Source organism: Anser anser, assembly GCF_964211835.1.
Source record: "Anser anser genome assembly, chromosome: 7".
NCBI lineage: Eukaryota > Metazoa > Chordata > Aves > Anseriformes > Anatidae > Anser > Anser anser.
Window position 1 is genome coordinate 5,400,827 of NC_139727.1, and position 24,728 is coordinate 5,425,554.

Here is a 24,728-nt window from a genome sequence, read left to right on the forward strand (position 1 = left end):
TTAATTGTTGCAGAGCAGTGCTTACACCAAGCCAAGGACTTTTCGGCTTCTTGCTCTGTCCTGCCAGCGAGCAGGCTGGGGGTGCAGCAGGAGCTGGGAGGGGACAGACCCAGGACAGCTGACCCAAACTGGCCAAAGGGGTATTCCATACCATCTGGCGTCATGCTAAACAATATATAGGGGTGGCTGGCCGGGGTGGGGGTGCCGGCTGCTCGGGAATAGGCTGGGCATCGGTCAGCGGGTGGTGAGCAATTGCATTGTGCATCACTTGTTTTCTTACACATTATTATTGTTAATACTATTACCATTATCACTATTATTATTATTATTGTTATTATTATTTTCCTGTCTTAATAAACTGTCTTTATCTCAACTCACAGGCTTCACTTTCCCGTTTCTCTCCCCCATCCCAGAGAGGGAGGGGGGAGGGTGAGCGAACGGCTGTGTGGTGTTTAGCTGCCAGCCGGGTTAAACCACAACAACCTAGCACTGAGATGTCAAAGAGATAATCCCAATTACGTTCTTTTTTCCCAGATTTATTTTCACATAAATGTTTTTAATGCTTCTCTAACTACATGGCAGACCTTATGTTGCTGTTTGTCTACACCATACATATCAGGTGCATGATGCGTGAAACACCAATGTTAGCAGTGAGGGTAGATATCTGAATTTATTTAGATTAGCAGCTTTAAAGATAAAATCTCCAAAAGCCTGTAAAAGAAGAAAGATAAGCTCCAATACTTTACATTGGCATTCAATAGTTTTAACCCTAACTGCTTTTTTATCTTTCTTCTTTTTTTTTTTTTTCCCCATGTGTTTTCACGAGTGGAATAGATGCGGTGAGAATCCTCCACACACCGCCTTCATTGCCTGTGCTGTCCTGGGCATGTCCAGAGCAGCATCCCACATGTGCTCTGAATAAGGCAGTAGTTGTATGGAATAGATAGAATGCTTCACGGCGCATATGCAAAAGGAACCAAAACAAGGCTGTGTGGCCAGTTTGGTTCTCATCACCTGAGTCTTGATTGACAGACTTGGAAAGACTGAAAAGATGACTTGTGCTATTGTTCCACATTTAAAATAAACAGTGCTTACGGCATAACTGCTAGTTTGTCTTCAACAGGTTTTAGATTATTAGATTTTATTTTATTTATTGACCCAATACTAGGCTCAATTTGCAGGACATGAACTGCAGCTATAATCTTCTCTGCCCCAGTGAAACTAGCTTCTTGTCTAGACTTTTATACTGTTGCTTCTCGAACAGTCCTATCTCCTTCATTTTCCACCTGCCATTCTGAGCAGAGGAGACATTGCTTAATGTTTGTACTCTGGCCAGAAATGCATGACAGTGCTGTGTAGCCTATGTAGCTCTTATGGCACAAAAGGCATGAAAAGGATTTGGGATGTAGGTTATGCACTGGACAGTGAGCAGAAACCAAACCGAGTGGCTGTTTTTGAAGCATGCTCTGGATGAAGGGGGGAAAAACAGTATGTCCCCTGTAACTGTAGGGTCTGATCTGATGCACAAGAATAGCACAGTAAAGCTTTCAAAATTAAATTCTTAATTATGTCTTGTATATAGAAGCTAATTCTATTTCTCAGTCAGCTTTGTTGAAGTATCTGGTCTTAAAATCCACTCCTCTCTCTCTTTCTCACATATGTGCTGCCACCAAACTGTAGCATTTTAAGTCTCTTCCTTCAGCCTTACCAACTACAATGACTTTGATAAGTAATGGTTTTTAAAATCTTGCATTTTATGAAAAAGCATTTTACTTCACTTACTGCCATGATTAGTAGTCTCGTATGCTCGTGCTTTTGATGTTGTGTTAGTTCTCTTTTCTGCCATGTATTATAATGCCTTTCAGGTCACCAACATAAATCAGTTACTCAAATTTAAAGCAATCATACTCCTATTATAGAATTTATTGTATCCTAAAATGGAGGCTTGCTGCATGTGAGAAAACATCTGTCTAACATGCATTCTTGAAAACAGGAAATTCTAAAAGAAGGATGGCTTACTGAACTTTTTCTGCTTAGACTATCTCAAGCAAAGCACTTCAGCCCTTATGGCACAGCTCAATCTAAGAATAGTAACCTATTATCTATTCATAACCAGTAATGCTCATCTGTGAGCACTAACCTTGCTTTTCAGTACAATGAGTACTGACTTGGCCACAGCCCAGTATGTTAATAGTAGCATCCCTGTTTAAACTGGGGAGAAAAAAAAATCTGCTCATGGAGTGTCTGTGTTTAACATAGTCTTTGGTTTAGTAACCATTGAGTTGCTCCTGCACACTGAAAAATTTGGGAAGTGGTAAATAAAACCACATGTTATATGGCTGTCTTCTACTAATAAGTTCCTGGATGCTAGAATCACTGCTGGTAGGTCAGTGAGCATCTTGCTTGCAGACATGTAGACAGACCACTTTCCTGTGTGGTAGGCAATTTTCTGTGTACTTTGCAGATCATAATATTCAAATTTACTAGGCACATTCTGAGAAAGTGAGAGTGTTTTTAGAGGACACATTTATACCAAAATTTTTGGTGGTGGTGTTTGTTTTTTTTTTATTTCTTCTTCTTGCATATGGAATCTGGAGACACCGCTCAGTTACTTTGTTCTACAGACAGATAGTTGTGTGCTCCGGGTGACCGGAAAAGAGGCAGTGGTTCACTGACTGAGTTTTCAGCACTTTGCTATAGATGGTTAAGACATTGGTAACCTCTAGCAGGTCATCAGGATGCATATCAAAAATCTATCTCCTGCAATAGGTAAGAAACAGGCGGTGCATCTACCTCGTATCATTCTGGTGCTTAAATTGACAGAGATCAAACTCAGAAATTGAGGAAGAGCTTTGGCCCCAAGACACAAGTGCATGCAGTTCATTTGATTACTTCAGGAAGTCATGTATACTTTGTTCAGTTCAGACCAAAAGGCCTACAGGTTGTATCTTTTGATTGCTTTTTCCACAATTAATTACAAGATGTTCTTGGCTGGCCTGGGTATCTGGTAGGAATGGTCTGGTTGGTCTTCGCTGAGTCAATTCTTTTTCCTTTCAATAAATCTTAAAGAATGTTACGGGATGATTCTTTTAGTAGGCTCTTTGTTATGGGAAACTCTACAGGATGCCATTCTGGGCAGTTTTTTATTTTATATGTATGTGAGAACATTTGAGACCATAAGTGGACTTATTAATGTGCAGATGGCACTCAGCTGTCTCTCTCTCCTGTCACACCGGAAGGTTTAATCTCTTTGCTCTTGTAGAACCAGATCACTTGGGAGGCTAAAAGGCAAGTTGGACCAACCTCAATTCAGATAAAATGGAATTTGGAAGGATGGGGGGAAGTTCCTGAAGATGGTTGCTGACAGGGCAAATGTTCTTTTTGTTCTAAAGAAATAGGATTACATTTTTATTTTCCTCTGGCAAAACCAATATGCTGCTGTGACTTTCTGTACCTTTTTCAGTACTATCAACTTCCCTGCCCAGGTCACTAAAAGAAAAACAGAATACTGCTGCCTCAAACTGCAAGCTGCAATGGCCAATTTAGGGCTGGATTAAGTACCATATCCCCAGCTTCTCATTCTCTTCCAAATTATGTGCAAAGGAGAGCATTTAGAGAAACCCAGAAGTTGTCACTGTGGCCATGATTTTCTGAGTCTGTCCCAAAGGGCCAGCAGCACCTAAGGGAAAAGTGAAATAATTGAATGTAAAAGGCCTTAGTGAAAAGTGAAATAATTGAATGTAAAAGGCCTTAGTAAGTCACATCTGTATTCCAGTGAAGAAGCCTGAAACTGCTGGAAGCATGGCACATTGCTGGTAAACATACCTCATTTCTCAAGCTGACTCTCATTCAGAATATCTAGTCAAATTCGAGCAAATAAAACTTACACTTAACCTTCAGCTGTTTGTATCAGAGTAACTCTGTTGTGGTCTGTGAAAGGTCAGTGATTGAAAAAAGCTGGTTTGCCTCTCTGCTTTTACTGATGCAAACATACGTATAGCCATAAGCAATGTGTTTATATATATTTATATACATATGTATATATAAATCCAGAAATGAATGAACAGAGTTCAAGGAAAAGCATGATAAACACGAGACACTTTTCCTACCTGGCACATTCCTCCATTGCAGGTAAACAGTTGATAATACGTGCAATGAAGAAAGAATCACTGCATGACAAACTGCAGCCTCCCACAGTTATTGCTTTCCTCACGCTTCCTGCCAGAACAAGGGAATAGAAGGCTTTCAATTTGATGTTGACGTTATTTCCTTGAATGGTTTTGTTAAAGTGCTGAACATACAGTTTGTTTGCTAGCAGCCTTTGGATTTAAGAGTTGCCAGTCCTGGAGACATTACTGTTCGTCATGCATTTTTCTCCTGATTTCCCTTCTTTATCCTCCTGCCTTCAAACCTTTTTAAAGTCTTCCCATTGCTGATACTTGCTCTGATGCTAACCGGTAGTAATAGAATGCTGTGCAGCTGTGGCGCTGTAGCTTCCCCCTGTATAATGCTGACCACAGACTCAGCAGCATGTGCCAGCTCAGCACATCTTGATAACTCATAATCCCTACCATAAGTTTTTATAGTTTGTCTGGTCTACTGTAAATCTCTAACTCACTATCATCGACAGCTCTTCACCTGATTCATAGGCACCAGGAATTAAGCTCCTGTCACACTGTTAAAAGACAACACCATTTATGGTGTGATATTATACATATAAAAATAGATGCTTCTGAATATAGTGAATTATAGAACAACGTCAAAGGTCATGTTATTATTGTGAATCTTGTTAATCAAGCCAAATAACTAAAAAGAAGGAAAAACACATACACAAAACAAACAACTAAACCCATGCACTAGCCAGCACTTGGAGATACAGGCAGGTTATTTTATCTTTGCTACTAATACATCTGTTAATTTGGGAGAATCCACTGTGTAATAAGAAAAGCATGTACATCACTAAAAAGATATATTTTAACAATTTTTTCCCTCTATGTCTTGCTGCGAATGTGTAAATTATGTTCTAGCAATAGATAGACCTCAATCCTATTGCAGTTTGCATTGGTTCTCAGCTAAAGGCAGATTCTGTCCCTCTAAGGAAAAACAGACCCTTGAAAGTATTAACAGAAAATAAAGAAATTAAAGTATTGGTGATGCTTCCGTGCAGCAGAAATTAGATAGGTAGTGGTGTAAAAAGGAGCTAGTCTAAATCTGTCTAGTTTCTCATTAAAGATGAACTTGTCCAGTAACGAGGAGCCTGGATAGGGTATCAAGACACCAGAATTTAATTCTGGATCAGACCCTAGTTTTTCATGGGTCTTCTGTACTGAGGCTTCACTTTGCTGGGCTTTTATTTTTTACTGTATCTATGTCAGTCTTGCCTACTCCTAGTGTAAAATCCCAAAAGACTGCAGCTGGCCTGTTGGAAGCTCTGATTTCAGGTGGAGGAGCAAGATGCTGTAATAAAATAAACTTGGTCTTTGGGGGCTCTAATATAAGACAGAAACATTGAGTTGCTTTGAGTAAATCATATTTTAAAAATGTATGAGCTAACTTTATTCAATCATTCTGAACATTTTGCCTTTCCTACATGAACAAATATAGATAATTTCAGCTAAGAAGGTAAAGTGTTTTAGATACAGGATGTAATAAGTTGATTTTTATGGAAGTCTTTTTGTATGTTTAGTTATCATATTTGCCAGCATGAAATCATTTAATAATGAGCAGATTCCTTGATTTCATAAGGCTAACGAAACATTCTCATTATACAAACATGACTCAATAACAGAGGCCTTGTTTGAGGGAGTGCGAGTTTCTTTTTGAGAATTACACAGGTTTCTATTTTGCATTGTTTGGTAAATGGTGATGGAACTATCACTGCTCCTCACAGTGCATTTTCATGAAAAAATATGGTTTGCCTTGCCCACATATTACATGAATATGTTAGTGCTCAGAAAAGTATTGCTATTATTTCAGACAGTTCCTAGTCCCCCTAACTCAGTCACCTTCATGATCAAATTCCCAAACTAAAAATCTGGTGAGTAAAAATACCTGAAATTGCAGAGTAATCACAGAGAGATGGAATAACATGGTGTTGGTAAGAGAGGAAACTACACAAGGACCAAACTGCACGACCTCTCTGCTCTTTGACCATATCAATAGTTATAATCTGAAAAATGTTTTGTGAATTAAGTTGTTTATTTTAGTTTATTTTTAGAGGAGCTGGCAGAGAAGGGGACAAGCACCTCACAATACTACCCAATCTCCTTCAGGCAAATTCAGTGCCAGTTAGTAAGGACTGAATGAGCACACACCAGCTCCTCAGGATACTTTTTCCCTTTTGGCTACGATGGAAGCACAGTGGCACACAGAATAGTGAGTACTCTGTCTTCTCCAGTCTATTGTGTTGTCAGTCTCGAATTCCAGTTTCTGCAGATGGTGATTTAGTTTCTTTCATTCACATTAAGTTCACTTGAGAACGTTTGTTTTGGACTTTGAATTGCAGAGGTATATTTTGTCATTAAAATAACTTTATTGAAAATTTGAACCCATTTAACCTCACAGACATATTTTGTCTCTAGTGGTGTCAAGATTAGATGATGTAGCATTTTAATTTGTCATAGATATGGCCTGACAATATCTACAAAATCGAAACACTTAACAGCATAATTCAGTATTCTAAATTCAGTGACCTATCTGTGGTGCGATACATATGATCTATGGCGTTTCTGTCTATATCTGTAAGGCACGCTGGTGCCAATTGATCCTAGCGAAGGAGACACAGAAGGAAAAGCAGCCATTCTCTGGTATGTATTTCTTCTAGCCTTAGGATACAGCAAACCTCTGTGTGAACTCTCGAGTGCTCTGACTGTACTGATCAGCAAGGAGAAGACTCAGCAGCTCCTCACCCTCAAGCCATGGGGAATGGGTACAGGTTACTCGTGTAAGGGCAGGCAGGGGTAAGATGACTGACTGCTGCAAGGCTAGCATTGCCTGGAGGCTTGGGTGGCCATAGGTAGTTTCAAGTCTTGGTAGCAAAAGCCCTCCATTTGGATGCCTCTGGCACCGACAGAGGCAGGATTTCCAACATGCCTTCATAGAGGGGTAAATCTTGGGTTCTTTTGAAATCTACTGATAAGGGCTGTCTCTCAACTTGCATCTTTTGAGTCCCCTGCAGGAATAATGAACCCACTGGGACAGGACAAAAATGTAGATAATTTGTAGCCTGTTACATTGTCTTCATAACCCTAAACCTTTTTAGCCATAACAGGACAACTGTTAGAATTGATAGATATTAATCTCTCCAGGAGAAAGAGGGTGCGGACTACTTGTTAACCTGATGCGTGTCAGCTGGCTAAGTGCTAAAACTCTGTCACTGCCTCTGCAACATCACTGCATGTCTTATCTTTAAGATAAAAAGAAAATTAATGAAAAATTATGTAGATTAAGGCAGTTAATATTCAGATCTGTTTCTCCTCTCTATTGGAGAAGCTATCTAACAATGATAATTTCCAAATTCCAGTGTTTTCCTGTGATTTTTGATTTGATATTTCAGTGTGCTGTCACTTGAAATTAATTGCAACTAATTAAAAATGATCCAGTTAGGACAATTGGACAATAGTGCTCTGGAGATTGCTTCATTCCCAGAGGCTTTAGTGGCTTGCTGCTGCACTGGTTCAAGTCTTCAGAAGGGTGCTATACATCATAATGTCATTTTACATTGTTATTTCTCTGAAAGCAGCAATTTAAAAGAGTCTCCAGTGAACCTTGAGCAACTTTGCACTAAAAAGAAAAATGTTACTGTTCAAGATCTGTAAAATATAAAATATAGATTCAAAGAAATCACTTGACATGAATAGTAGCATTAAATTTGTGCCATTATTTGCATGTAATATATAATGTTGTAGTAAAAGGCTAACAAAGCATTTAGGCTGCTCTGGGGCTCATTGATTTTCTGCACCTTTGTTCAAACTAGGTCAAAAACAATGTTGGTCTTATTTTATCACACACGTTTTTCTCATGTTTGAGGCTTATGTCTTAAAGTGATATAATGTATTTTAAGCCCACAACATACTGTGGCCTACAGCACCTATTTAGAGAGAAGCAATAGTCTCGTTTTGGTTTAAATTACCCTAACCAAGCAGCTGGCTAATGTGAACTAAACTTCAGAATATACAGAGGACCCATTTTTTAGTAACTTGGGTGAACTGAGGGCTTAATGGAATAAGGCTCACTTTCATGTTAGGGTGAAGGCCAGACATTTAAAGAATTATGAAAATGAACCTTGTAACCAGTGCAAACATGTGGCTCTAACACCACTAAACAGCTCATTTGATATTCTGCCTCACCACTATAAGCAGAAGCATAGAGCCTACTAAAATTAGATTTTGTCCCAGGTCCCAAAGCAACAAATCTTACTGGCTGTGCAACCCATACTTAGAAAACTTTATTCTGTGAAGAAATAGAGATGTAGAATTGAAGATCGGCATAGTTCTCAAAGAGGAAAAACACAAGCTAGAGGCTATTTTTAGACAATGGTGAGGCTTTTAAACAAATCGTATATAGTCCTGACATTTCACATCATTTCTCCACTGTGAAACATGTGTTTTATCATTGGAACCAGCTTATTTGTTACATTGTGTGATCTTTCCTCCCACTACAGCACAGCTGGAACATCACCTCCTCTCAACATATTTTGCTTTTCTTAATTCATATGATTTCTGAACAGGACCATCAGTCAGTCTTTGAATAGGTTTGATTCAACACTGTGTTATTTCATTTTTACGCTGCCGTAATAGCACAAAAATCAATGGAGTTGCACGGGCATACAAATGGAGTAACACAATGGCAGATCAGACGTATCGAGTCTATTTTGCTCATAAAACCATTAAAAATGGTTTTAAAAGAACTTCAGCAGTGAGATAAACAGTAGTTTCACGCATACAACCCATCCTATGTTTTAATACTTGTGCTCATATTAATAGAAAATGAGTGGATTTTTTACTTTGGTGTCAGAAAACTTCTGGGGAAAGTTATATTAAGAAATGTGTATATTTCTTTGTACAGCAGTAATCTCCATGTCTCTTGTATGGATAGAGAACTGATATGCTACCATTAGCAAATTACAGAACAACGACAACAAATGCTGTTCCCACTGAAGTCAATTGCAATTTTACCTCTGACTTTGCTGGCATTAGGAATTTATCCCAGGGATCTCCTTGCTTTATTTATCCCAACTCAGCCACCCTAAGCAACATACAAAAGTACATGCTTGAACATATGCATGGCATTATCATCGTCTTCATTAGATCAACACAAATTTCTCAGCCTTTTTCTGGAACTATCCCAATATCCTCTTGCTAAATGCAAAGTGAGATTAAGCAGACTTTACTTGCTGTATGTTCTGTGCACGCAGAAACTCAGGCTTTGGCAGACTTTGAGAGGGAGAGAGAGAGAGTTCCAGAGAGAGTCGGTAGGAATGTTTTGTCCATCAAGATGTTTGAACCAGACAATAAAAGCACTCTAGGCAGTTGTAAGTTATAACCACTAGAAGATACAGAGAAAAAAGACAGTCTCAGAGATAACTGAATCCTAGACAATGTACTTTGGTTGGAAGATAACTCATGTCACCACTGCTGCAGTTGGTTTTTAAAAAGTAATCTTTTTCTATTCAAGGCAGAGAAGAAAATCACTAAAACAAATTAATGACTGGGTGAAACTTAAAGAAGCCTCCCATGCATTAGCCTTTATTTTGTTGGTAGACAGATATGTTTTGCTCAGAGGGCTGGTAACAGATCATAGAGCTAGAGCGAAATAGTACTCTCTCTCTGTCTTTCTCTCCTCTCCCCCCTCTCTTTCCTTCCCCTTGTCTCCCCCTCCTTACACCTTCTCTCCCTCACCCCCACCCTCTGTCAATTTTGAACCTGATTCAGGCTGTGGTCTGACATTCACTGCAGAAACTGCTTTACTAGCTTAAGACAATACTCCTGCTGTTTTTACCTCTTCCACTGCCAAAGGTTATTGCCCCCATAGCAGTGCGAAGTTAAGTGGATTACTTCAAACAGTCTTATATGGTAGGTTACAGGGCCTTGGCCGACTGTGCACAGAGTGGCTGAGGATCACTGCCCTGCCCTGTTCTGCTGGCTCTGCAGGAAGCTGTGGAGAGCAGCACCAACAGCTGGTGGCCTCTACGAAGCTGGCGGCCCAGCCACCTCTGCAAAGCATGTCTGAGCACATCCACAGTGTGATCATAAGTAAAAGTTCACATTTTTAAGTATCATTTGTGCTTGATCTGCTTTACTAAGGTCTCTCTGTGGCACTGGAGCTGTGTATTTCCACACCCATGCTAAAAGACCAGCTCAGGATTTGCCTGGCTTTAACCCACCATCGGTAGCCACCTCTGTTGGAAGAGGTACCTGGGGGAAGAGCCCTGGCAGAGCAGATCTCTCAGACCTGGCTCCCATTTACTGAACTTAACAAAAGTTCCGTCGAATAAAGTTAGCATGGTTTAATTTGCATTAAAGAATTGTCTTGTGGTATTTCAGAATCACTAGGATAATCATTAAAATACTTTGACATAATTACATATACTGTGTATTTCCTCACAGAGGCAGACACACAGGGACCGGATAGTTACTGTTAGTACATATGTGGTATTGCTCGTACTTTAATTAATTAAAATGATAGAAAAAGAGTAGCACAGAGTTCCATTCTTTAAACTTTTCAGTGTAAACCTTCTGGCTTTGTATTCCAGCAAACCAGTAAACAGAAATCTGGTTTTTGCAAACACTATAAGGACTCTACTCCACAGTCTACAACACCTGGTGTATCTCAGCTCTTGGCAAAATTTAAACAAACAGGCCATGTAACACATCTCTCTCTCAGTCAAATAAAGCAGACTTGGTGTTCTGCCAATTCTGCTCTCATTTATTTGCTAACCCTGGGTTTTATTTATTCCCTGAATCATCAAACACATTGCAGAGAGTGACAGGAGCAGACAATATTACATCTAATAGCTATATAATAATGTAAATAAAATATGGTAAATCGTCAGGTACAGTACTTGCCTGTTTTTAACTACCCCGCTTCATTTTGTGTGCTTGAAACAAAAGTGTAGTAAATGAAAAAGCTTTTTGCACAGAGCAGAGTTAGAAAGAATATACCCATTGGATACTGAAGCCCTGTCATTTACATTAAGTGAAAAATACCTTTTACATAAAAACACACCTGGATGTAATACAAAATTTGCTGCATGGTCCTCGTCCTATGCTCATTATAGTCTGTGGTGAAATCTTTTCTGACTTCAATGACTGGGGCATCAGCCCAATACTCCCGAACTGTGGGCTGCAGCCCTGTAAACAGTAACTGATGTGAGGATCTGCGATACACTGAAACACTGGAATGCTTTCCAGTGTTGAAAAAGAGTTACTGAGAGAATTCCTATGATCAGAGGGAGAGCAGAATTAAGGGAAAAAGAGGGGAGGAAAGGAATGTTTTGAAGTTAAGAAGTGTGAAGGAGATTGCTCTTGGTTCCCACAGGGGAGAAGGGTTCATGGTCAACAGACCATTGTGTGGATTAGATAGGCAGAACAAGTGTGTAGGTGACAATGAAGCTTTACGTTTGTTTAAGGTTTGTGCTTTAATGAGATTTGTCTAGCTAAGGTCTAGCTCAGCTTTACACCAGATTGTTTTCCACTAGAGAGCTGATTTAAACCCTCACCAGATGAAGGATCGGAGCTGACAGGTCAGTTACGTGTCACTTCTAACTTTAACTATTGAAGAAAGAAATTCTAATTCTTATATCTGTAGTATGGCTATTGAAATACATTTCTGAAAGCTGACTCCATGAAGACTCTTCAAGAGCAGCATGCAAATAATGAAGGGAAATTGACTGCCTGAAGACTTTTGTGTACAGTTTCTGACTATAATATTCACCAAACACTTACTTTCTTCTGTTTATTAGTTGGCCAGTACTGCTAGGTTAATATGGGAAGAGAAGACTCTGCAGTACTTGGGGTTGTGCCTTGACCACGTAATTGGAAAAGTAAATGGTTTCCCTATGATCAGAGCTGGCGTCTGTGCCAAAATGACTGAGCTCTATTCAAAAACCCCTTCTCATGAGTCATTCTGTGGCAACACATGCTAAAAGAGATGGCAAAATACCAGGAGTAAAATAATCAGCACACCTCAGACTGCTAATAATAACAAAATAAGCTTTTCCTACTGTGAAGCTGACTCCTCTGTAAAGTCTTCAGACTTATGTGAGCTTCCTATGAAAGAGTCTATCTGAATCAGGACACTTTTTTTTTTTTCTTTAAAACTGTACATCAAGAGACCACTTTACCTCCTACCCTAAAATGTAAAGAAGTAGTAGTTAAATTTCCCATTTGTTAGCTAGTCACAGTGTCTTTTAACATGTGCCCCTTACAGAAAGAGTGTCTGCAATATTTTGTATCTGAAAAAGAATGAGTGGCAAGGCACAGTTGCAAAGGCTGGAACTCAAGAATCATTGGCCTCACTACTGAAAGCCATGAATTACTGATTTGACTGTTCCAGGTCCAGATCTAGACCCCTTTGTCCCCTAAACCCATCACAATGTATTAATTTGTACTGAAGCTACTCATGCATTGTGCAATACATTCATTTCTACTCTCTCCTACTCACACATTGTGCTCAAAAGTCACAGCAGCTTTTTTTCCTGCTTTTCTAAAAAGCAGCAGAGGGCCCTGAGTCCTCACAGATTTTAATGGAGTGCATGCTAGAGAAAACAACTATTTCTCACTTTCAGCTTATCAGTTAGTTCTCCAGGATTTCAATAACCATACTGAGAAGGAGAGTGTACCCCTTTTACTTCTGAGGATTTAGCTCCTTCCTCTATTATGTGGGCTGGGCAAAGAGCATGGCCCTAAGTATTCTTCATGTGATTTATTCTACATTGACAACCACTTAAGTGGAGGCAAAGTTAGACCCAAAAGGCACAAAGTGATGAAAGCTGGAACTGAAAAATAGCTTGACAGTCAAAATTGCTGAGTTTCACACAGCCCCTGCTCTGACAGTGTTAGAAAACTCTTGGTCTAAAAGAATCCCAAAGAGCCCTCTGGAAACCCAATCCCATGACTCATACGCTCTCCTTGAAGGCTTTTTTCCTTCCCTCCACTAAATGACACTGAAAAAATCCTTGAGGATTTCACTACTTGTTTTAAACAAAACGTTTTCTATTTGCAAGAGAAGGACTTCTCTATATGCCGACCCAAGAGAAATGCTCTAGCATCTGCAAGTCAAACTGGACTGTTCCTGGTCAGCCATAGGCTAGATGGTCCCACAGAGATGCACTGCTTCCTTGGCAGGGGGTGGGACGAGACACAGAGGTGTAATGCTACCTCAGGAACTTCATGAAGTCTAAAGCCTGCTGGCTGCTTCCCAACTACCGATGGGAAGTAGTGAAGGGATGCCTTGGTTTGCTTTGCTTGCATGCATGGCGTTAGCTTTCCCCAGTAACTGTCCTTATCCCAGCCCATGGGTTCTGGCACTTGGACTTGGTGATTCTGCGGAGAGCGAGCGAGCAGCTGGGTGGTGCTGCGCTGCCTGCTGGGGTCAAACCACAGTGCTCAGGTACTGGTGCCAAGGACTCCCAAGAGCTCAGATGTCACTTACTGCATGAACACTTCTGTGTTTGCGCGGCTCGCTAGGCTGGCTGTAAGAGTGACAGGCTGCGTTACCTGCTGCAGGTGAGGCTAGGAGGAAGCGATTCTGGTCAGTAGGTAGATTATGATTGTTCCCATGCAAAAGTAAATGGGAACAAAGGACTACCCTGCCCTTCTTAGGAAGCACTCTATGTTGATTCATAAAGGCCAGATGCTATCTGATCTTGCCACTGGAATTCACTTAAGAATGCAGTCATGATCTCAGAGCCTGACTACTCAAGCTCCCTCTGAGTATTATACGTAACCAAAAGTTAACTGAGCTACTAAAAGAAGCGTGCTTTACACGCGTAAATAAAACGTATTTTTTGGACAGAGCTGTTGCTTTGATGACTGCTTTTCAGAGTCGAACTTCACATTAAAATGAAGACCTAGGGAATTGCCTATATGAGCACTGAAGTGTTTGTAAGACAGCTGTGGCTCATCCATTGAAGCCAATCAGTCTTTCCATGTTAAGTCTGTTCTTTTATAATCCAAACTGTATAAAAAGAATTGTTTCCAACTCCACTCTCAACAGCTAAGAAATGGTACAGCACACATGCTTTGGTCTTCTTCTGTATGTACAAAGATGTAAGCTGATTTTTCTTCTCCAGCATCAGAAATGGCATTTGATAGGAAGGAAATAAAAAGAAAAAAAAAAAAAAGGAAGGTAGACAGGCCTTTTCTAAATGATTCTTCTAAAATAAAAATTCAAAATTAATTAATGCATTTTGTGGTAAAGATTGGCTAAAACTACAAGAAATGAGAGCTTTGTTCCAGCTTGTGTTTTTTCAGTGTGCCTTAAATTAATTGTAATGATCCCCATGCTTGCATGGTGGATCTCCTGTAACTTGCGTGAGAAAGGAAACTTTGAAAGGAATCTTTAAAGCCACGAGTACATTAACTTCTGTGTAGATGTATATGTTGTTATAGCACAGGTTTAACAGGGGGTGTATTTTCTGTTCAGTCTGGGTTTTCCTCTTTTTAAACACGGAGAAAAAAAAAGCTGCAAGACTGTATATGGAAATCCATGTTTATGTCACTGTTAAGTTTGTAGATGAGAAAATGGGAGAGCCTAATTTTGCTTACTGGTGAGCTATGTATATTTTGCATGTTTAGGAGATCCTCAGTGTTTTCTTCTTTCCTTAGGTTTGAGCTTGCAGTTCTGTTACTCTTCCCCTTGCTACTATGCATAAGAACTTCCATTTCTCTAAATTAGAGGCTCCACAGTCAGCTGAGATGAAAATGAAGGTGTCAACTCCAAGGTTAAGGTTTTCTTCTTAATGACCCAAACAGTGGCAATGGAGATTACTCATCAGGAAAAGCTGGGTCACAGAAGTGATGTAGATCATAAAGCAGGCACTAGTTTGTCACTGCATAGGCACAAAAACGTACTCTATATGCCAAGTGGCAAAATGGAAAATCAGCTATCAGGAGTTTTTAGTTATTATCACGAGGCCTCTGCTGCATTGGTACCTTTATCGAATTCACATTGCCAAGCCACCATGTTTGAGGCATGTTCCGCTGTTTTTTCACTCTATTATTGATGTTACAGAACGAACTCCCCACATCTAGCTTATGTTAATTCCCATCACTCTTGAACGCTTTTTTGTAGTAGCATAAACCCTTCATGTAATCTAATTTTTGCTTCACCCTTTATCCTTTACATTGACTTTTAAAGACATTCTAGATTTCAGATACAACCTCAGAGCTACAGTGCAATAACCAACAACTTATTCCACACTGACTAACACGTGAGAATGTAACGATTTTTTTCACTAGTCATTACAACCCTGAGCCAAATCCAAACTGACAACATACTGGTGAGAAATACAGGGCCTGAATTTCCAGTGCTGCATATTCCACCATCATTTTCACCAGCACACAATGGTAGTAAAATAATAGTACTATGACTCTGTTGTATGTTGCTCTGAATATCCTTCACAAATGTACACGCAGGAGACTCCAGCCTTGTATATCAGTCTTGGGTACCTGGCATCTTCTAGTTGCCTTTATTATTCTCGACTATTTAAGGGTCATTTCCTCAGTAATCACTTCCTGATAATAGAGAGATGATAATGTAGATAATATTACTAACATGTAACTAGTGACTTTACTAGGATTAAAACATTGTTTTGCACTATCTTGCTTAGTATGTTGATACATAAAGTTGCAAAACCTATAAAATAGCAAAAAACATACACATAAAAATTAAGATGCTTTCTATTCTTAAATATTTTTAGATGTTTTTTTAGGCATATTTTCAGCTTGTCTCCTTTCAGGTTGCTCCTAAAGAGTATAGTCTATTTTGGATGATTGATTATAGGAATCCTGTGCATGGAACCAAAGCACAGTATTTTAAATCACGACATCTTTTCATTTTCAAGGAATGAAATTATCTTTATATCTTGACAGGTTTTATCATTTTGAGAATGAACCACTTATCTGTATGAGTTCAACATGTAGCTCTTTAAACTGATAGAATATTTTCATGACTTAATAAAAACAAACAGGACTTCCTATTACAGATGTATGTCAAAAGGGAAACAAATGGATTAACTAGTTCTCTGTAATATTATCATTAGTTAATCGTATTTTTAATAAGTCTTCTGCTAGAAAAAGTTACAGATGGTATGGTATTTTAGTACAACAGTGGCTATTATATGAGTCCCACTGCCAAATACCTTATAAAAAATCTCAAAGTTTTTATCATTTATTGATTAAAACTTGTACTCTGAGAAGAAGAAATAAATAAGAATAAGAATAAAAATAATATGTCTTTTTGCTCTTAAATATCAGCTAGTCCCATAGGACTGTCCTTATCCTTTTTATGATCTTCTTTCTCCTAATCCACATCCCTAATGGGCATAAAAGTAAAAGTGAGCTATTAGAGACACTCCTGCTGTGTTTTGCCCATTATATGAAATCTAACCTACTACTTCTGATGTTTTTAGTCATCTCAATGGAAAAAAAGATCCGCCCATGTAATTTCCCTTCAAAATGTACATGCAGATGACAATATTTGTTGTATTATATACTGCTGGAGCAAGAGACTGAGGCGGCTGACCAACAGCCTGCATATAAGCTGTGTGCTGACCTGGGTAAGATCCAAGGACTGTTCTGAAAAACCTGAGCCACAGAAAGGTAAACCAGGGACTTAGGTGAGCATTCAAATAGTGCATCAGTGACCTGTGAGCCCACAGATAGGCAGCTGTGTTAATGTGTGACCATATCTTCAAAGATGTTGTGATTTTCAAAAAAAAAAATTCTCTGATAATCCATACAGAAAGCGATGTTTAGATGTGGAAAAGGCATCAGATGTTATCTACTATCAAAATTTCAAATTTAAATTAATTATACCAGTAAAAAGATACATTATTTTGCCTCAGATTTCTTGTGTATGTTTGGGCAGATAATAGTATGTTTTTGTTCCTTTGTTTCTTTGCAGACAAAAAAAATAAGACAAACCATCCTTTGTCCTGTCTTTTTAGATCGTAGTTATTTTTGTCCAAGTGCTTTTTCTTACTAAGACTTGGTCTTCACAAGAAAATTTTGGTGGCACAGCTATAGAAGAGTGAGTTTCTTTCTTCCATTCAATTCCACCACACCTGAGCTGGCAAAACTTCTGCTATATAAGCATGTATACCACCAAAAAGTCCATTTGTCAGTTTTGCTTGTGTTGCTTAAGAAACAGGCTTGTTCCTGTTGTCTACCTAAGTCATATCCTTTCATAAACATTACTTTCATCTTGGCTTTACCAGTGAACCCCTGTAAAAGCAGACGCATCTAGGAGGTACTAGGCCATGGGTTTGGAGGACAAATGACACTCAATGCCACCATGATCTCACTAAGACGTTATGCAATAGCACAACATCCTATGAGAAAGATGATTTTTTGTTGTTCCTCACCAGTGACTCTTTTAGTCCTCTAACAGCCATCACTGATGAGCTGCGTAGATACCTTAGCATATCAAAGATTAAGAAACTTCTTATACAGGACTTCAGGTATTGGAGTACTGAGAGTAAAAAGGACAAGGACAGAACACGGAAAGTCTTCACAACCCCAACATCACAAACAGCATGGATAAATACAACAGATTCCTAAGGTTTCTTGGTAAGTAATGTGACAATCTAAGTCATAAAATCTTTAAAAGCTCTTCAAAGGTCAGTGGATTCCAGTAAATTTGACATTAGTACTTTGAGGTTTTGAAATTAATGCACTTACTGAGACATTTCATTAACATTTTTTACTCTAGTCAATAGATGTGATTTTACAAAAAGTCGATCTTTGTGGCCTACTTATTTAAGCTGCCATTATGTCAATCAAAAATAAGTCCAGCTAATAAATTATTTTGGCAAATAAATAAAATGGTTTTTTTTGTGGTTAGTTTAGTGTTTTCCTTAAGTCCCAGCACAGCCCAGGAAGCATTCTGCCTTCTCTCTTAACCCAACTTACTGATTGCCATGTGTCAGCCACAGGCACTCTCTAATACCATTTTTGCCTCGCCCTTACAGTCATACTGAGATGCATCTTAACCCACGCTGCCGTAAAAACAAATGCAGAAGGCAGTGGTTACTTTCAAAATTATTACCCCAAACATTTCCCTGGTGAAACATAAACACATATTATATAACATGACATTAATAATTGCATAAAAGGAATGCTAAAAAAAACAGTTTCAGGAGAGAGAATAAACCATTAATGAATTACTACATTAGTGAAGTAGTTTGGGTAATAGTTGAGGTGTTTGTACTAAGCTGATAAATGCTGCGCTAGTAAATCACTTGCATATATCTTCTTTTCTAGCCTCAGTTCAGGCTCCTTTAGATCTACAAAGGTTGTAGATAATTTTTGCACCCACTCAGTCAGTGACTGGCAATGCGGCATGTAGCCGCAGTCATTCATTCTGTCAGTCAGCAGCCCTTGATAATGTGCCTGTCAATATAATTCAGTGCCTGTTCAAGGAAAGTGACACTTTGAATAGTGGACACTTTTCAAAAGCATTCATACAGGGTCAGTCTCATGATAAATAAATATATTTTGTGTTTGGAACAAATAGGCAATACACAGGAGCTGGAGTCTGAGCAGAAATACACAACCATTCTGCAGGACACAATAAACTGCAATGAAGAGTGAATATCATAAACGCACCTTGTTTTTCATGTTGTATTAATTACAAGATAATGGATAATGAAGTCATAGGGATCCTGCTTAGCTCAGTGGAGCCCTGATCCATGACCAGAGGCACTATGCACTACTACACTACAAATGAGATACTGGAATAATACTGTCAATAGTTCTTTACACCCTATAAAAAGGACACATTTTCATTGCTGAATGAAAAACACAGGCAGAAATCTTTAATTACCACTAACAGCATGCTAAAGAAAGCATTTATATGGCATACAGCGTGTAGTTTCTATTAATACAGGCTGAGAATGTGAGGAAGAAATATGTGATAGTGACAGGATTTTTAATGGTACCTCACCTTAAATGCATTTTAAAATATGTAAATCAATAAAAAAATTATTTGTAATAGCAGACTAAGAGTGCTGGTTAGCCTTACTGCTGAATGAAATGTATGCTACAAGCCCTATTACCATACATCGTGGGAGCTGTAGTTAGGATTAATCTGTCAAAAGGGATGGTTTAGTGTTGATGAATATGACATGTGACCATTAATGATGTTGATTTTATCTCCTGAGATTAGCATGATTTACTTCGGATGGATAATAATGTCATTTGCTTGATGCAGTAGATCTGTTTACGAGCTGATTAAATTGTAAGGCCTTGCTTCATTTCATGCTATTTGGTTTACAGCTTCATTACTGCAATCACAAAAGCTGTGGAAATGTCCCACATCCCATGTCACAATAAATCATTGTTTAAAATTACAGCTATGTATTTTAGCATTTCAGTTTTGCATGGACCATGCATTCCTTAACAAATATGTGATTGGGAATACATTAACACGATATTCTAGAACATACTGCTGCAGAAATGTAGAAAATCAGCCTGAATCTTTTAATTGAGATTAAGGAAGCACTTGAGTAATTAGCTGTAACAAATTACCTTATTATTTAGACAGTGAAGTAAACGTTTTTGTTGCAAGAATGATTATCATAAATCTGCAGAAAAGTGACAGTCAAACAACCATAAAGAAAACTTGTAAACAAACTACATTTTCTGCTTATTACCTTTTACATTTAAATAAAATTTATCAGAGACGTATTCTAAAAAGAATGTATTTGTTCTTTAGGGATAGTATACGTTACAAGATATACCATCTGTAACTACAGCACTGGGAAGAGTATATGCATGTAAATCACAAAGAAAAAAAAAAGAATCTGTTAATTATAATGGCAAATGCTAATGTTGCCATAGTTAAGGCTGTGTCAACGTTTTCTTTATAAACCCAGTTATAAAGGAAGAAGGAGAGAGGGAGGGTGGTAATCAGCCATCAGAGATTGCCATATGCTAAAATTTTGTATACAAAAGGGCACGCTGAGCTCTCTCACCGTGTAAATTAGAGGTATCTGTGAAACCACACTTGCAGTTCCAGTGAGACCAGGATCAGGGCCAAGCCCTCAGCTTGGGAGAGAGAGTGAATTTTTGTTGCAATAATTTTTTAACATTTCACATAAAATGATATTACTACTTTTATTGTAGATTTAAAAAAAATAAATTACATTTATCAGTTCAATGGGGCCTTTCAGAGCTTGTGGCTTACTGCTGGCTGAATCCGATAACTACAGTTGATTAAGTCTTGGTTCATGTGCTTAATTTTAATGTAAGTATTTATAAGTTTGAAGAACATGCTTAAATGATTAGCTTAATATGCACATCTTACTGTAATAGAATGGAATTTCTTCTTCCTCTTTCCTCTTTTTTTTTTTTTTTAAACCCCCAAATTGGTTCCCAATGGATTTCAGGGAAAAAGCTGAAGTTACTTTGTGTGTGAGATCAGCTGGGTTATAATATGTTCAAACGTGGGCTTGTTTGTGGTGGATTTGTGAATTTTTTTTTACCCTAGCTTTTACCTAGTGAAAATCCAATCTCCATCTCAAAACTTTTCAGTCGACAGATAGAGAACTGGGAACCCCAAGAGGAACTATACCCAGCTATAGTCTTATACATGCTCTGTAAGGATATTCTAGGTCAATCCTAGAGTATCCACGGATTACCAAATGCATTGCAGCAATGACCATGGTCATGGTTTTTACAAATGTTTCATGACTTGGCTGTTCTGAGCATCCAACCTGAGATATCTGGAAAAGTCTTTTTTTTTTTTTTTTTTTTTTACTTGCTTGCTTGTTTTTAATGGCTGATGCATGATACTTTCTGGAAAGCAGATTCTTTCAGGAGAATTCATGCTGTGGATTTGGAAAGAGGGGACAACTATAATGCTTGCATCTCAGTTCTTTCTGGTGGTTTAGGGACAGATTTACTGAGATGATTTAGCTTTCCAATATATTGTGGCTCCTGGGCATAGATCTACCACCTTTGACTTTTTGCAGAGCCAGTCCCTGTTAACCTTGGTAAAGCTAATGAAAATGTTTCACGTGTTGAAGTGTTGGTATTTCCAGCAACATTGCAACTGACCAAAAGAAAACCGTGGTAAACATTTTCTCCAGTTTTCCTAATTGCTCTAGACCTGAGTTAAGGAAAATCCTTGAAAATAACTGCATGAGTAGTTGTCCCTCGTCCTGTCCCAGCCCCCCTCCAAAATAAATACGAATATAATAATAATAATAATAATAATAATAATAATAATAATAATAATAATAATAATATGACAGCTGGGGCAAAAAGAGGAAACCACACTTTGAATCTTCATTGCTTCAGGAAACATTTGGCAATATATTACAACCCTGCTTAATCTGGCTGAAATGTTATTACCACAGTTTCACAGTTTTATGCTTTATAACTTCTAAATTAAACAAAACAAAGGTTTCCTTTCCTGATGAGCAGCACCTTTTGACAGCAATTTGGTTTCTGGCCAAAAAGAAAATGCAAAGGCAGGATTTATCAGGGTGCACATTCTTTCAGTCATGTTCTTGTTGAAACTAAGAATGCCCTTGAAAATCCCAACTGCTGGCTTCACTAGAAATATATGATTTCACCACCCACCTGCCAGTAATGGTTAATTTAGGGAATTTATGCATAGACGAAAATCCCTTCCTAGAACTATGAGGTGAAGAGGCTATCAGCCAGGTTGACAGAGTCATGGTAGCTTTGTGGAAAGAGAGTCCTTTAACCTGAACAGTTGAAGCCATCTCCACAACTTTCATTAACCACTATTCGTACTAACAAGGACAAGATGAGTAATGGTATACAATTTGTTAGTTCAATTACAAGCAGTCCCCAGTCTGTCCTCTGCCATTTCTAAGACTCCATGATGTTTGGGGAATCTATTTAAATGCAGGTGAAGAACTCTGGCTGATGCTTTGAAGTTGCTTTTTTGAAAATTATGTCAATGTGTAATTTATGTGTGCCTACCTTACTGATGAAGCTGCTACCAGGATAGAAGTGAAGAGACTATTTGATCTTGATGACTGAACCCTAAATAAACAATTTATACATTTAGGAAGTTGAAGGTTGCTGGAAGATGCTTCATCAGTCTTCTCTGCAGGTGCCTTCCAGCATGACAATTACTGAACCAGGACAGAAAGACAGAAGTCACAAAGACAGGTTTAAAATGATTTGGACAGATTCAGTTAAAGGACAGTTGAAACTCTGAGCAGAATATGGGAAATCATATACAATTTTTTGCAACAGGAGAGTTGTTGAAGATCTGTTCACTGGTAAAGGAAGAAAGCTAATCTGAAAAAAAAAAAAAGAAAAAAAAGAAAAAAAAAAGAAAAAAAAAAAAAAAGAAAGAAAAGGTTGTAGTCTACAGTAGAAGGGTCCCAGGTAGCTTTAGGCCAAATAATTTTCCAGACTGGTGTTGAAACTCAGGCAGGAGATGTTACAACCACTGTATGCACTTGAAGATCTAAATTATATATCCTAGGTGTATTTCCTACACATAGCTGTCTATGAAACTGTGGTATTGTGGAAGACAGTGCTGTTCATGGGAGCTGCTGAAAACTGAATTGCAGAATTACAGACAGAAACCTGAGTCTGGCAATGCAGTAGCACAGTTTTCTACTTGAAAACTAATCCTGAATAGGGATAGGTTCCCCAATTTAGGCCACTAAGAGAAGGCACTATATTTGCCTTCAGCAATCAATTTCTGTTCTTTCCAAAACTTGCTAATGCCAGCAGAGTTGGGTAGGCATGTACTGGGGCCAAGTTTTCTTTAAAAGGCTCTCAAGGAATCAGCCCACCCTATGTCCTTGACTACTCTAGAAGTGCATCCAAATGGCTGTTGTGGAAGGCCGAAGGTGTAAGCAAGGAAAATCTACAAGACAGTGTGTGCAGGTACTGACATTATATCCAGTGGGAGACTCATATTGAGAGGCTGCTTGACGACACTTGCAGCAGTGAAATCTGAGCAGCTTTAGGAATCACAACCATGTGTCCTTTGAAGACAGAAAGATTCCAAAAAGATATCTTGTTGGACTTCGGGATGAGAAAAAACTCTGTGGTGGTACACTGATTTGCTGTATTACCAAGGCAATTTCATCGAGGAACTTCTGCATTAAGTACAGCTATGTTTGATTGAGCTAGGTAAAGAATATGCAGAGAAATTAAGGCAGGCAATTTGTTATTTACTCCCTTCATGGAGTTCAAAAATAGATTTTGCAAAAAAGCAATTTTGCCTCGTTCAATTATTGCATTAACGCTAATGTAGAGACTGCTGTAGTCAAGCCTTTTAATGAACAAATTTTGTAGAATTTAAGGTCTCTGAAGTGCAAAGCCACAACAGAATGTGGCTCTTAATGTGCCATATGAGCATTACGTTGCTTGCTTTCTCTGTTGAAGCTGGCATGTATCAGAATGCAATAAAAGAAAAACTATTTCATTCAAAATTAAATGGAGACATCCAATTAAAGAAAAGACCTCAAGTCTGAAACCGTAAAATCTATTGAAACTTCCTGTTTTAGAGGAAATGTAGCAATTGCTAATGGAAGAGTTACTCTAAACGGCTGGCTACGAGTTAACTATTATGCGTTCTAGCAGGATTTGTGGTTGGATTTTTTTTTCATTCCTTTTCCTCAGAAGAGGTGGAGAAAAGAAAAGAAAACTATTGAAAAGATTTGCTTAGTCTTTTATCTTTTGAACCAGTGTCATACTAACAAAAAGATGTTTTGAAGTCTTTAACCATTAATTGACTAACTGGTTTTCTTTAGACATAAAACTTGTCAAGGCCTTGATTGTTGTGAAGCCATGGTGATAGATTCTGGCTGGCTGCCTAAGTACAAGGTCTCTGAACACTAGGATAACACTTTCTGAAACAATTTGGGCTTATCCTCCCTAATGTCATTTAAACAAACTTAATTGACTAAAACGTTAATTTTCTTGCATTATGTATATTTGAGAGAAGAGGGCTTCTAGGAACAGACCCTAAATGGCAAAATCTGACCTCTGCCCAGCCTTAAATTTCTCAATGCTAGTTTATTTACATGAAATAAGCCAATATTAACTGTATTTAAAAATCACTGTAAACAGAAAGCCTGTTATATACACTCATTTTCCTTTAGTGAATAACCTTTAGAATGGTCCAAACTTAGACTCTCTGAATAGCTTAAAATTCACACACTTCTGCAGTAAGAGTAATCATTATCTTGAGGTAATTGCCCGTGCATGTCAGTCAGTAAGCTTGCTCCATATGAAAAGAATAAAAAGTTTTAGATTGAAAGATGACTTGACATTTTTTTGTTGCAGTGAAACTTTACTGAAGAGAAACCCCAGGGATGATTTTCTTCAACTGTGAGTCCTGGACATACTGAGAATTACACACCCACCTCTACAGAATAGCAATTTGCATTTTCCACTTCTCTTTCACTGGTGAAAAGGTTTGGTTTTGAGTGGAAGTAGTGTATCAGACTTAAAAAACATACAGGAGTGACAAAACTGAACTCTAACAGTTTTTCCAGGGACCAT

At 38.3% G+C, this 24,728-nt stretch overlaps 1 long non-coding RNA gene across 1 annotated transcript in view; it reads right to left on the reverse strand.

The window, feature by feature from the left end:
* LOC310902277 overlaps nt 1–24,511 on the reverse strand; it is a 78,457-nt gene extending 53,946 nt beyond the window's left edge. Inside the window, exon 1 of the long non-coding RNA XR_014586606.1 lies at nt 484–24,511. This is a non-coding gene — a long non-coding RNA (uncharacterized lncRNA). The remainder of the gene's footprint in view (nt 1–483) is intronic.
* Between the last annotated feature and the right edge of the window lie 217 nt (nt 24,512–24,728).